Source organism: Xylocopa sonorina, chromosome 5 (genome assembly GCF_050948175.1).
Source record: "Xylocopa sonorina isolate GNS202 chromosome 5, iyXylSono1_principal, whole genome shotgun sequence".
In the NCBI taxonomy this organism is placed as follows: domain Eukaryota; kingdom Metazoa; phylum Arthropoda; class Insecta; order Hymenoptera; family Apidae; genus Xylocopa; species Xylocopa sonorina.
In genome coordinates, this window is record NC_135197.1 from 7648790 (window position 1) to 7663544 (window position 14755).

General features: G+C 49.4%; 1 protein-coding gene across 6 annotated transcripts in view; it reads right to left on the reverse strand.

Annotated features, from left to right (window-relative positions):
- Nucleotides 1–14755, reverse strand: part of LOC143423471 (dystrophin, isoforms A/C/F/G/H) — a 361743-nt gene that overhangs the window by 295226 nt on the left and 51762 nt on the right. The gene's annotated exons all lie outside the window — the stretch shown is intronic.

The window sequence follows — 14755 nt, forward strand, 5'->3', positions numbered from 1 at the left end:
CGTTGTGCTCCCTCTCGCGCGCGGCTATGGATAATAAGGAGGGAAAGGGAGAACTCGCCCCGGAGGAAGTCGTAGGGGGTGGAACTGGTTTCGAGGCACGTACCCTGGTCGAAGGCACGGTCAATTCATTGAATGGGAAAGTAACTTTCATAGTTTATAAGTTTACCCGCGCCGTGCTCGCCCCCAGAATCGAGTTGACGGGCAGACGGGAGAGCGCCGCGGGGAAAGAGAAAGGAGGAGGGTAGAGTTCGCGTAAAGATCGTCGAGGATGCGTTTAATATGCCCCGTTCTTAACGTAATTGAAAACTTTACGGTGGACTCGTTTTCGCTGCGGTCGATTTGCAACGCGCCACTCGAAAGCCGGAGTGCCAGCCGCGAGACTCCGCAGATTGCTGTCCCGATGATTGAAACCGTCGAAAATATTCCTTCTGTTTGCGTTCCACTTCCCGCGAGATAACGTTTCGAAACCCCGCCCAATTAGATGGATCTTCGAATCGCCCAGCCAGACGCGCTCGTGATTTATTGCCTCCCCGTGGAATTTTCGAGCTGATAATTTTGCAGGATACTCGCGAGCGTGTACAGACGCCTTGGGACCGAAGGAGTTGGGTATTACAACGGAAAGGGCAGCGAGGATGCGCTCGCAAAGGGGACCAGCCTCCTGACACCCCTTTATTACCAGCTGCTTTCGGAGGCAAAACTTCTGAAGTCATTCTTCCGTGTTTACGGTCTTCCTGGTACCTGTCCCCTCGCGTTTCCGATGGATTAATCTCGTTTAATGTTGATCCTTGGAAGGAGCAGTTGCTTAAGCACGATATTCCTATTCATTATTCTTGGGTTCATGTTTATGGATACCCTCTTTATTATTGCCGGGAACGAGAAATTACTGCCGCGATCAACTTTTGCGAAAGGTGCTAACGCAGGGGAGTTTAAAGTGGCGGTACACTCGCGGAGCATAATGAAAATCTGTTGCATCCGATTAGTTGAAACGAGGACATTCTAATAATTTATTCCGGGCTTGATATAAGAAAACACGACGTTATGTTAACGACGAAGGAGGTCAGGCTCGTTTTATTGACAAATTTCGTTGCGTTCTTGCCTGGCAGTCCGCGACAGAAGCCAGATAAATGGCAGGGAAATTTAAGGGAACTAGGCGAATGACAGAAACTCGTTTGCTCCTGTAATTACTCATGAACGGCGGAACTTTCGTGGACGAAGAAATAGTTCGCGAGCGTCGACAATACATTTTAATACCTTCGTAAAGCTCGTCCTCCCATTTTCGACGACAGGTTAATCGCGAGAGAGAATATCTGTCGACAATTGATATAAATTCCGAAAACTTCGATAACTCGTAAAATTTATTTCAAAGGGTTTCACAAATACAACTAGATGATTTATAGACGCAACGAAGGATTTGAATCTCGCATAAATCTCACGTTCCGCTCGTCAGCTACCCTTTCAATCCGATCTCTAATAAACGTCGAACGTCGCATACGGATACGACTGCAAGCACCGGATACTCCCTCATTCTGTCGTCGACGCGTCTTCAGACGCGAACAACAATACGAGCCAACGTGTCATACATCAGTTTCTGAGATTCCACGGAAGTTCGCGTACGCGTCAGAGAAAATTATCCCCGACGCGGAAGTTGAGCAACGTAATTAACAATGAACCCGTGCCGTGCGATTTACGGCGTAACACGAAACTCGCCAAGATACACAGTGGCCATCCGCATATCCGCGCGCGCGCACCTGCACCCTCTCCTCCGCGTGGTTAACGAACTTTCGAGGGCGCAGGTAAGACGTTCCGAGGGACCCGCCGCGCGCAAACCTCCAAGTGCGCCGCGAACTTCTGTCATAAGTTCGTCGGACCCGCTAAGTCCTCCTCGCATTCCGAACTTGGATAGCCCAGCCGAACTTTGTCACGCGGCTCGAGTTATACGCTAAATACATACGTAGCAACGCTTCGCGCAAATCCCCCGCTCCCTTCCTAACCGAGCCCTGTACCTAACGTTAGATTATGCTAATCGGGAGGGAAAATCCAGCCCCCGTGAAGAAACTGAACGCGGGTAAGGCCGTTTAAAATTCTCCTCGTCTTTTGTTCTTCAGGGGCTTTATAGCGGCTGACGCGTACACTCATACGTGACCCGTATCGCAAGGTGACATTTTTCTCGCACCGCGGAATCAGGCGGCAGAGGGAAATTGGCATGCGTGACGAAATACCGCGTCTACGCGTGTGCGTCACGGCCTCTTAGGCTCAGAATAAATCAAACGGAACCGTCCCTCGTGGGAGACGTTTGTAACGCAAGGGATCTGTTTGACTGGCGTTAACCTTGCGGATCGCCAAATGCTGGGCCACAGGGGGTTGCTGATATTCGGCGTTTCCGCGCGATTTCTGTCCACGCGAATGGTTCTCCGAACCAGCGCGTTCGCAGTAACGTCGAAAACGATCCCAACGTTGAGAATTGTGCGAACAGTGTTTGCTGTTACGCGAGGATTATCGTGGGTTCCGGGTGGTCCACGGAACCCCGGTGAAAGCGAGGGTGGCTCTCTGAAGAGGACATTCGTAACACTTGTCGCCGCGGCAGCTGCCAAGAGGGAGTTATTGCTCTCTCATAACAACGGCAACAGGGGTGGAACTTTTCCGACGGCGCGCTGTCAACGGGAATCAGACGCCTGGCCAACGTTGGTCTTTGAAAACGCGTCAGCTCTTTATCAAAGCTAACAAGAACCGTCGACTGCCACGTCGCTCCTAACCGAGTGGCTGTCCAACGAAAAAATCCATCTTCCAGCGTGGCTGTCGGGCACGAGTGCTCGTAAATCCACCCACTTCCGTCCGATTAGACGAATCGATCTACGATCGGACGATTGGCGAACCGGAGAAACTCTCTTAAATATCTAATCACCGACAGAGATTAAGAGCCTCGATTTTTCTAACGCGATCACTCGAACGAATCGAAAAAGCTCGCGATGAGAGGTGCGACACCTAAGAAAACAAGACTCAGTCGACTAAACAGAGGGAGAGAATCGCGAAAGGGGAGAGCGAGAGAGGGGTAGAAATCCCTTGTTAGCGGCGCAGGTAGGTCCGCTGAGACAAGTGCCGCGGGGTGGCACGCGGTGAAAAATAGGACGAATTTGCACCGGGAAACATCAATTCTCGGTGGCAGCAGTTCTATTCCGGGCAGAAAAACCGGCGCCTGGAGAAAGCGACCGTTGGGGGTGGTACTTGAAGCCCACTTCCTGGTGAAAAATAGGGAAGCCGCGCCGCGAGCTAGCTTAGCTGGCCCGTCCGTTCGTCCGTCCGCCTGTCTACCAGGGGGGATAAGTGATGCGACGGTACACCGGGACGGGAACGAACGGGAACCGGAGGGGACGAAGCACCACTTCGACGAGAGGACGCATAAAGGGAGCCGGTAAGATACACCGAGACGAAGAGAGGAAGGAACTGTTGGGCGTACGAGAGTGATAGATTGCGCGACGCCATCCTCTGACACGCTTCCACCAAAGGCCACCACCGACCATTGTACTCCGCGAGCCGGAACCCAACCGTTGGACAATCTAGGCTTCCGTTCCGCTAAACGGGACCACCCTCGATTCCCTTGCGCGCGAATACGCGTGTATACACCCCGTCCGCTTACTTGCAAGGATTGTCTTCCTGGTTCGCCCTGCGCAGCTGAAACGGAGCAGCAACACCTTTGTTGGGAGAAACGATATTGTTTGCGATGGAAATGGAACGAAGGAGGAATTCTGAGAGATCTGGCGTTTCTGGAGTCTGTTATCTGATATCTGACCAGCCAATATTTTTGCAATACGAATATCGTGGGATTATTGTTTGCGTGGGAAAGAATTGGTCCTACGTTTGTTGATTAGATGTGGTGTTTATAGAAGAGAGAAATAAATAGGGAAGGAGGTTGTAACCAGGATGAAGGAAGGAAGTACTAATTTGTTAATTATCGTACGTGACAGCAAGGGGTGGAAACCGGAATGGTACAAAGGGGGGAAAGAAACGGAAGCGAAAAAACAGAAAAAAGGATCGAAGCCATTTCGAGGCAACCAGCGTATCCGGTGTTCGCGTTCGAGTAGCCATTAAGCGGCGAAGAAAACCAAGCGGAAAATCGAATGAAAGTTCAGCGGTGGAAACGCTGGATTGCCGTCTGAAAATTAACACGTTTAATTCCGAGCGTTGGCGATCGCGTCGATCCGTGTATGCGTCGCGTAAAAAAGGACCAGAAAAAGGAAGCAGAGTAAAGTTTTCAAATACACTCGAACGTTCAATCCTGACAAACGCGTGTTAAAGTGACGAACGAGATCAATCGTTCACGCTATCATCGTTCGATGAAATTTACCCGATCGTTCGATTAGGACGTCTGAAACGTTTACTCGAATTTTCCGGCGATCAGAAACGAACGATAAATCCCGCGTAATCGACGGGGTAAAAATAAACAATGAGAAAGAGAGAGGATCTGGTTCCATTGGCCAGTTGAATACCAACAGCTGTACGATCATTAGCGAATCAAAGTAATTAGCCAGACCGGTTTCGTCGCGAGCGTCGAACAGAGGGCGGTAAATCGTTCCAGTGTCGAGGAACGCGAAACTCGGGGATCGTTCGCACGGACGAATCGCCGTCAATAAAACGCGGAGATATCGAGCGGCGATAACGAATGTAAATGAATCGATAAAATCTTGACGGACGGGAACATCAGCCGGGAGGATTAAAAGATTTCCACGGATGAACCGGGAGGGCGGAAACTCTTTTACGCGCGGCCGCAACAAGCCACCGCCCCCCACGAGTCGAAACCGTGGCCGGACGAGTGAATTAAAATAAAGCGTCAACGCCGGCTGCTACGAAGAATACTAACTTCGCGGGAGCTTAAAACCCTACCCAGCTTCATGCTAATACCTGCCCTCATTTCCCATGATTTTCAGCGAAACTATTTCGTAACGTTGAGTAAATTCGCCGACGGTTACCCGCCGCGGTGAACTCAATTTGCTTCACTCGGAGATTCCGCGCGCTGCATATATAAAATGCCGTTTTATAAAATACAAATTTACGCGCGTCTAAGTAAACCCGGCAGAATTAATTAAATTAAAAGTGTAAAATGGTAACGAGCTCCTCTTTTTGTCGACCAAGTAAAAATCGTCATGGACGAGCAATCGATGCGTTTAATGGATAAACGGGAATCGAAAACTGTATCTCGACTACATTTTATTATCTCGATTATGGCTCGAAAATCGCAGCGTACGATTCGTAAACATTTCACGCGTTAAATGCAAACGCAGAGATTATGTAAATAAATCTGTTAACTTTATCAGTTTAATACCGCGCACCACCGGTATCCACCGTCCACGAGAGGAGACATCGAATTATTCCCGTTACATTATTTCAATTTTCATCTGTTCTCGAAACGTGTGCGTCTGTTGGCGAAGTTAAACATTTACCGGTACTTTACCACCGCGCTGTACCCCGTGCATGTTCTAAACGCAACACGTCCCGGATGTTATTACTTTCACCTCGCTCTACCTTGCGTAAACTCGACCGTTTTAATATTAAAGTGCCAGCCAATTTCATTGCCGCGAAACGTTATAAACTAACGCTCACGTAATAAACTAACAATCTTCCCAACGAAATTATCAGGCGACCATGCCTACTTAGTATCACCGCGCCTACTTAGAATAACGCGCGAGCGACGGTGGCTAATTTGATGGAGCGAGGCGACGCGACGCGTGCACCCTTTCGCACGAACGGAACCCGTTAACCGTTCCATCGAAAGCGAAACGGACGGACGGGGGAGGAAAAAGGAAAATAAAGGAGAGGTAGAGGGAGGAGCGAAAAGGAAAAAAGAGAATAGAAAAGAAAGGGGGAGAAGAGAAGAAAATGGACCGATGCTCTCCTCCCCGTGGAACCATCACGGCAAAGGACGAATTAATCTGGCTTCACGCAGAGCGAGCGGCCCTTTTGCCCCACGTTTTCGATGTAATTGAATCTCTCGTCTTTGCCAAGGCAATTGTTCCTCCCCTTCTCGCCCCCGGCCGAGAATTCAGGGCTGCTCTCTTACCGCGAGAAATTAATCTTCTCTTTCGCGGAAGCGATTCCACGAACGGCGGCGGGTACACGCGTTAGGGGTTGGAGGAAAATAAAAGTGATAGAACGCCCGGCTCGCTCCTCTCGATCGGCTGCAAGAGCCGTTCGTACCATTCCCAGGCTCGATTGAAAATAAATTCCCCTCGATCGGACCGTTCTCGACGCTCGCGCGGCATGATCCTAGACATCGCGATCGTTCGTTTCGTATAAAAAATTCAACACGACAAGAGTAGCGCCGGAGCACGGTTGAAACCTTTCAATATAAGCTTTCGGTAGGAATCTTTAAAAGAACGAACAGCTATTACGGGAGGATATGGCAGAGCGTGAGGGTGGTTGAAAAAAAATGGGGGACGCGATCCAACGGTCGAGGCCCATTAGACCTTATCATATTTGGGATAATAGGATTGCTTTCGTCGTGATGTCCACGGACAAGAATTTCTGTTTATCAGCGAGAGACACTCCCATCTCGTTCTCGGTTACAGTTCGTTCGGCAGGTACGCTCGAAGACAACGGGGACGGCAGCACAGAGGGTGAACTGCGGACGAAGAGAAGAAGAAAAACGAGGAGCGCCCGGAGAAAAATTACTCTCGCGGCAAGACGTGACGGAAATGCTTGAGCAAAGATTGCAAAATTACGGGGCGTATTTAAATATTGCCGGGTAACGTCGGGGAAAGTTTATCGGCGACGGGACGAACGACGGCGACTTTCGGCGGGAACTTTCAGCGCGAAGGATGGCACCTGTGGGTCGAAATTACCAAGATTTAATAAATCTCGTTGCACCCCGGGAGCGGCGTAAAAAGTTTGTCGACAGAGTTTGGTGCGGGAGTTGGGAGATCACGGTAAGCCGAAAAATGTAAGGCAGGCACGTTAACCTCTTCACTGGGACGGTAGGATCGTTGTTTAAGCGATCTGTTACGCAATTTTGACTCTAGACCTCGACGGACGTAATAAAAATGTTAATTCGACGGCGAAAATGTATTCGTCGTTCGAAAGCGCGAACAGTCTCGAAGCTGAGGAAAGTGCGGCGTCGAGGAACAGTCGCACGCTTGAACGGCGCTCGGTTCTCGCGCTAAAAGGTCTATCAAAAACCACGACGCGACACGAAGGCGAGAACGCATCTCGCGGCATGTTCCATAAGCGATAAAAGCAGATGAAAAACGTTCGGGGCCGGTGTGCGAGTAAAAGGCGCAAACTGGAACTCCTTCGTCTGGTTCGTCGGCAAAGAATATAAATCATATGCTTAAGGAAGTGGTACGGTGGCCCGTTCTGCTCCTTTTGTACCGAAGATTACGGGGTGCAAAGGAGTTTCCTCATTTTTCACCGTGGCGACCGCCAGAATTAACATATTCATAAGATATTTATCAAGGTATCTCTTTGACACCTATTTTTTGAGCGCGCCGCTTATGAAACGAATAAATTAGACGCGGCGGGGAGCCGCCATTTTACGGGCAGCGTGAAAGGAGAAGAAAAAGGAGACGAAGAAAAAAAAGAAAAGAGCGGGAACCAGACGACGGACGCTTGAACCGTGTTACATAAAATGCACGATGTACGTGTTCTGACTGACCGCGAATTTCATTATTAAAAAAGAAAGAATCGCGTGCGCGGAGGGCGGACGGTGGGAGGTGGAGGCAGAAAAAGTGTCGAGAAAAGTGGAGGAAAAATGTGAAAATTTCAGTGAGAACAAGAACGAGGTAGACGGGCTCGTAGCACGACGCGAGCGTTTAAACAGGATAATACCCCGTCTGTGCAAGCTGGTACGCTTTTACCCATGCTGTACGTGCACACAAAGGTGCATACGTAATTCCACGACGTCGACGTGGTGCCTGGAGACCCCGAACAGCCCGTGTTACGCAGTCGTCTTAAACAGCTTTCGTAATAGAACCGTGGATTTGACGCGAGGGCGATCACTGGTAACGCTCCCTCCTTCTCTCTCTTTACCTCTCTGCGGTGTACACATGCTTGCATACGCGGCTGACTACGTTCGTCGTGGGGTGTGCAAACACCAGGCTCGGTTAACGGCGTATGCATAATTCAGGAATGCGTGTGTCGTCGATACGGCAGCGAACGACGCACGATAGTTATGCATATGTTCCGTGCGGATGCTGCGACGCATACCATCTCCTCTCCTATCTCTATCTCTCTCGTCGCCCTTCTCCTCGTTACAGGCTTCTCGTTCAGCCCATCTCGGTTCCAGCCACCTCGTTCGATGCACTCCGCTGATTTTTTGGCCGTCCGCCAACACTGGCACCGCCAAAGAATCCCGCGCGCGTCACTGGAAGCTGTTCCAGGAGGACCTCGACCTCTTCCGGAAAGAAGTTTGCCCGTTATTGCTACTCGAGAATTTGCGGAGTGTCTCGGACCGTTAAGGGGATAAATTGCATTGACCAATGCGAGCAGACTAGGTGAAATATTCAACAAGCTCGCGCTCGAACGAGGAAACCACTTACTCCTCGCTTTGTACCCCTTGAACGTCGTCCAGGGGGTTAAGATCGCTCGAACATCGTTCGGAAACCATTCATGGTCGTTCCGAGCTCATTTGTGGATCGCGCGAAGATCGCATCGAATGTTATTTGAATGTTATTCAAGATCGTTCGAAAGCCATTTAAAGATCGTTCGAAAGTCGTTTGGAAATCGTTCGAGGACACTTAAAAGTTATTCCAAGCAATCTAACCATCGTATAAAGTGATTCGAACGTGATCAAGAGGTAACATTTCTCACGGATTTTCGATAATAACAATTTCGACAAACGATCGTTTTTTTTTTAAGCAGCGAATTCGATCTCTCCTTCCTCTTCCCGTCAACGCTCTATTCCAATCATTTCTACGCCTCTCCCCACGACGGCCATCTTAATCTCGGAAGTTGCCAGACGTTGCTGTTTGCTTAGTCGTAAAACCGTGCAAAAATCGGGGGTGGGAAGATTTTCGAAAAGTTCGAACGATAATCCCAGCGTGGCGGAGCGCGCGACATTTAACGGTCCGCGTAAATGGCGAAGTTTACCATCTTGGCTTTCATTTAGAAAGTTCGGGGTAGCAGTCGACGGCCACGGAGCTCGCGAAGTCGATGCACGCACACGCACGATGCCGTACGAACCCGGACACACCGTAAAAGGGAGGCCACCCTCGGCCACTCCAGTAAATAATTAACCGTATAGCCGGGACTCGAGTGTTCACTCCTCGACTGAAGGAGATCCCACCCTTCCCTCCATCTTTCGACAGCAGACGTTACCTGGACCCCGAAGATACCATCCGCGTGCATCCACGCGATTCTCATTAAAAATACCGCCTCCGCGACAGATCTCGGCGCGTGATTTTATTCTGAGAAACGGGAGACCAGCAAACCGGAGGAACAACAGCGAGAACAAAGGGGATGAAAATAGAAGAGAAATACTTTCCTTTGCGGTCCGTGACTCGGACGAGTTCTTTGTAACAAAAATCTTTCTCCTGAACGTACTGCACGAATCGGTAGTTGAATGTTCCGAATCGCTGGCGAATTGGTTCGTGAGATTCTCGAATTGCAATGGAACTATTCGTTGCATTTAATATCGTTCCATCGAGAAACTTCTTCAATTTTTCAGGCTCGCGAGCGTTTATCATGGCGCGGGTAATTGAACGGAATTCTTCGAATCCCGTTTAACAACGGTTCCCGAGAGAAGGGCGACTTTAATATAGAGTCGTGCCACTTTAAGGAGATGAAACCGTGCCTGCGCAGACATTGCTCCGGTCCGTCGTCGACCAGAGCGCACGATTCCTGTGTTCCTTACCGGAGAACTTGGCATTTTCTCGTGAAATGCCAAGGCGACCGGCTGGTGCTTTCGGTTTATGAGTCTCGTTGCTACTTTATCGCGTGTGTCGAGATCGATAACGCGTAAGGCGCAACAATTTATACTCTTTAGGCGATGCCTCCAATATTCGTGTACACCCATATTCCCCGCCCTTCCTTATTTTACCAAGTCTTTCACACGTCCCACCAGCGTGAAATAACCGATCCCATCTAAATTTTCCACCGCGTCGTTCCCGTTTGCGTAAAATTTAATGGAACACCGAAAAAGCGTATTGTTTTTCGACGTACCGCGAGAAAGAAGCTTTTCTTATATACCAGTGGCACGAATAACCGGCGTGGTATAAAGAAAAATGCTCTGAATGCGGAACTCGGAAGCTTTCGAGTTGGGAAAAAATTCCTATGTACGTTCCTCGTATACCTCTGCGTTGCTGTGCCTTTGCTCTGATTCCCTACTTCGCGCTAGCAAGAGTCCGCGTTAAAAGAAACGACTCTGCGCAACCTCGACCGACCAGTGGATTAATGAAGCGCAAGTAATGCGCGTAATGACGTTCACTTTTTACAGAGGTGCATAAGGAAATTTTCAAAAGCGCGTCAAAGTTCTACGACTTCGAATGAGTTCTAACGAAACACTTGTTGGTACGATTCATCGCGCTGCAAATACGATAACAGTTCGGCCGAAGCGTTTGGACGCTTCATCGGAAATATTCATTCGCGTAAATGAAATAGTACAATAAAGAATGATAACGTATATAACAAGCCGTTGCGAGCGCAGCTTCTGTGTATTGTTACCGATAACAAAGCTACGAATAAAATGAACGAGAAATACGAAACAAGGAAAATGTACCATTTTTACTCGAACAAATCTCCATTGTTCTTTTTAGAATTGACATTATGGCTCGTAAATCATCTTTTTACATCCAACGTCGGAATGGCAAAACGTGGTATCCAAAAAGAATGGTTCTATTTTTCTAAACTACCTACTCGAGCCGTCTAAAAGTCACGTCGCGTTGTCACGAAACGCGGACGGAAATAATTGAAGACGGTTACATCGAACCGTCGAGCCACCCCGTACGTACGACGAAGCTTGTAAAATCTGCTCCCGGAAGAGTGGCAGATAAGGAAACCTCGCAATACTGGCCGTAGGGAGACTCTCAAATCTAATAATGCTCATAAACGCCACCGCTGGCTCCGCTTGCACGTGCTCGAATATTAATGCTTTGTATCGTAAGAGGGATGAGATGATGGTGGGCGGATGATGGGGCAAGGGTTGGGCGCGTTTGGTATTACGCGTGCAAATAATACGCAATGGCGTCGAGCCTGGAATACTGTCGTTCAAGTGATTATCGACATTTAGGCATTCCCAGCCGCCGACAGCAATTTCCGACCGCGCGTGTACGCGCCGCGTACAGCACACGCTGTGGAAGCTCCAGGTGCGCGATTAAATTGATCCGCGGCACGTTGATTCGCTTAGGCGCGTGAAAACGGCGAAGCTGGTGTGCCCGCCTTGGGAAAGGGGAGATTATCGACTTAAGTTGATTAGCAAGCCTGCAATTGTTGCTCGCAACTGACACCTATAACGGTTAACCCCGGCTCGTGAACCAAATATTGGTATCGATTGTCCATCCAATATTCTCTAATCGTGTTACCAACGCAAAAGAACGATTCGTTCTACACTTGTTGCACGGTTATAATACGCGCAAATCGAAAGGCGACGGAGAGTTGATCGCGCGATCAGTGGAGAGATTTCTTTTGGTGTCTGGTAAAGTCAGTTTAACCCCTTTGTCACCCCCGTCACGTTATCGCGCGGCAACGAAAACCAACGGCACTTAGGGGATGTTCCATCCCGAGGAAACGGTATTGTCAATTCGAGCCCAATTTAAGTTCCGAAAAAAGTTTTAATGACTTCCACCCCATCAGGGATGGCAAGGAGCAGGGAAACGAACAGGTCGGAACTACGAGCTGATTTCCCGGGTGCGAAGGCAATTTATTCGAGCGACGCCTCGCGATATTCCGCTAATCCAATGGCTGGCATCGCAGGGTGGTTCGAGAGACCGGCCTCGAGGAGGAATTTATCACTGGACCACGAAACACGATAAAAGAAGAAAAATAAGCTCTCAGATAACAGAATTAATCCTGGCTGGTCCGTCGCGAAAGAAACGTCTCTGACGGTAAAACGAAATTGCCGGCGAACGAAGTACGGAAAGAAATTGCAGCCTCTGTCCTCGGTAACGGTGGGCGAGGCAGAACGAACGAGCGAAGGAAAACAGTAGTTTCACGGGAGGGCGATATTTACGGGCCGGGGGATGATCGAGTGTAGGAGCTGAATCCAAGTTTCGGTACGGAAACTACCGTTTTCGATGTCCCCGTAGAAATCGTAGGGAAACGTGGCAACCACTGGCTGTCGTGTCGCATAAGAGTGGCGAGAGGCGGACAGAGAGTAAGAGCTAACGTGTGTTCGTGCATGCCTGTGCGACGGGGGATGCATTCAGAGCAGAGTACCGTCGTGTATCGAGCAAATATTGATTCTGAAGCATACCTGTTTGCTTGACGGCCGCCCCATCCTATCCCCGTGCATTTCTCTCTTCTCTTCTCTTCGCCGATTTCAGACCTCTGCCTCGCATCGCGAGGCGCCTTCACCCCCTGGCCCCGGCGCGTGCACCCAGAGGAGAACACGCGCACAATATTATGAATGTAAATAGGAGGAATTGCTACTTTCTGCCGTGCCTGCTTCACGTGAAGCCGTACCAACAAGTATATACGGCGCCGCGCAAAAGTCTGAGGCCACCCGTGCCATTTACTTTTAGCGACGATCGAAACGCTCCCTTCGCATCGCGATACCGTTACGCGAAAATTAACTTCCACCCATCGAATCGTCAATTTTTGGTTCCTTTGCCATGAAAGGAGTCTGGTTTTTAATTTCAGATTGAAATTGAAAAGCTCCAGGGGGGAAAAACCGATCGCGAGCCATTTCCGTTACCAGGCAATCCTGTGTTACACGCGGAAACGCGACGCGACCTCATCGCGCGGCGTGTCTATACCAGTGAAGTGCGCGCAGTTTGAATGAACGGCGAACGAGCGAAAAAATGGATCGGTGACTCCCAAAGCCATTAACTCGTTTAACCACGGACATCAAACGGACCGCGAAGACCGATGGTCCGGCTTTCTGCCGGATGAATCGATTACCTGTCACTGGCAACACTTAAAACATCGAGCTCCGACAGTTGACTTATTCATCAACCAGGAGGATCCATTAATTGGCACCGGTTGTCGTCGGATCGATCCCACCTCGGAGGTAACGCCTCGGATAGAGAAAAAGCAGGGACCTAAGTGATTTAACTTGAGGCGATACGATTCGTGGATGCGCGTTCAGCGCATTCCAAATAAAGAAACGAGAGAAACGGGGAACGCGGCAGAGCCAAGGGGATAAAATCCAGCAGGAAGTTGTGGCGCGAGCAAGGGAACAAGCTGGGATCTTCGAACGGTAGTAAAAGTGTGCACCGAACCAATAAATTTATGCAAGTTTTCCGTTTTGTTTTCTTTTCCTTTCGTTTCCCTCCTTTTTTTATGATCTCGCTTTCCTCCCGCCCCTCTATTACAGTCGGCTCGCAAGCAACGTGATGTGCCAGGCACCGAGAACCCGCCATTAGACCAAGTTCCCCTGTATAAAGGGAGGCATCTCCACAAGGTAAAAGCAGCTGCCGTGGACTCGTACAAAAGCCTAAACTGCATATTTCAGGAAATACACAAGACGGGACGGGACAAGACGCGCGTATAACCGCCGTGCTTTATTTATGAACACCTTTCCTGCCTGACTCTCGAACGCCCAGTTGAACGCGGTACTCCCCGGTATCGCTTCGAGAATTTCCGTCGCTGGAATTTCTTTGAACAGAATAATTCGATAGCGGAGCACAAATTTCCAAAGGCGGCAAAAATTCCTGCGCGAAGAAGGTTTACTTCGGGGCCTTGGAAACTTCGAACCTTAAAATTCCAAGATCCTAGAAACCTAGAACGCTCTAAACCGAAAAACCGTAGTCGTTGGTCGTAAAAATGATTTAATTTCACTCGACGAATACCTGGTTAGAAATTCTCCGGGAAATTTCCACCGGCAACGATGTTTCAGCGTGCAACGAGATTGAGACACAGATTAGGCAAGTTCTGGAGTAGGCGAGAGGGCGGAAAAGGTCGGCGGCGTCTTAACGTCGCGAGGAGCGTGCACGAACGAGCGAACTACCCTTAACGCGTACACGTGTGAAGCTTCAGTGTCAACACCGCACAAGTGCGAACCACGTGTGCACGAGACGAGCGTGAAAGACAAGAGTGCGAGGGATTTTACAGCGCGATTCCAACGATCCCCTTGCGGCCTGCGGTAAAATAATCCCATGCGGCTCGTATCGCATGCGTAACAACCCCCAAAGAGATCGAAAAATCGAATCCCGTACTCGTAAAGTTACTTGGCTTCCGCGCCCCGTAAAAACCGGAGAGTACGTCCATCTCACGTGACACCGTGTAACCTCGCCCCTATAATTACTTCTGCCTCATGATCGCACGCTACTATCTTTCACCCCAGTTCGTTAAATTTCCAACAGCTTCTCAGCGATCGCAATCGTTCGCGAGCAGACAATTTGAAATTAAAATGTCACATGCCCTTTTCTCAAATATTCTAGATGGAAGGTGTAAAAATTTCCATCGAGAATGTATGGAAAATGGGATGAAAGTCTGGTGCGCTATAAGTCAAATTTTTATCGCACAAGAACGACAGAGGAAAGCTTCACAGATTCACGGAAACGATAGTTTAATGTGGCTGCATGGACAAAGCCCAGGTGGCAAAGAGGAGGCGATAAAGAAAGAGGGCAGTGCATCTGGTGCTATTTGTCTCTGACATCGTTCCAAGAGGAAA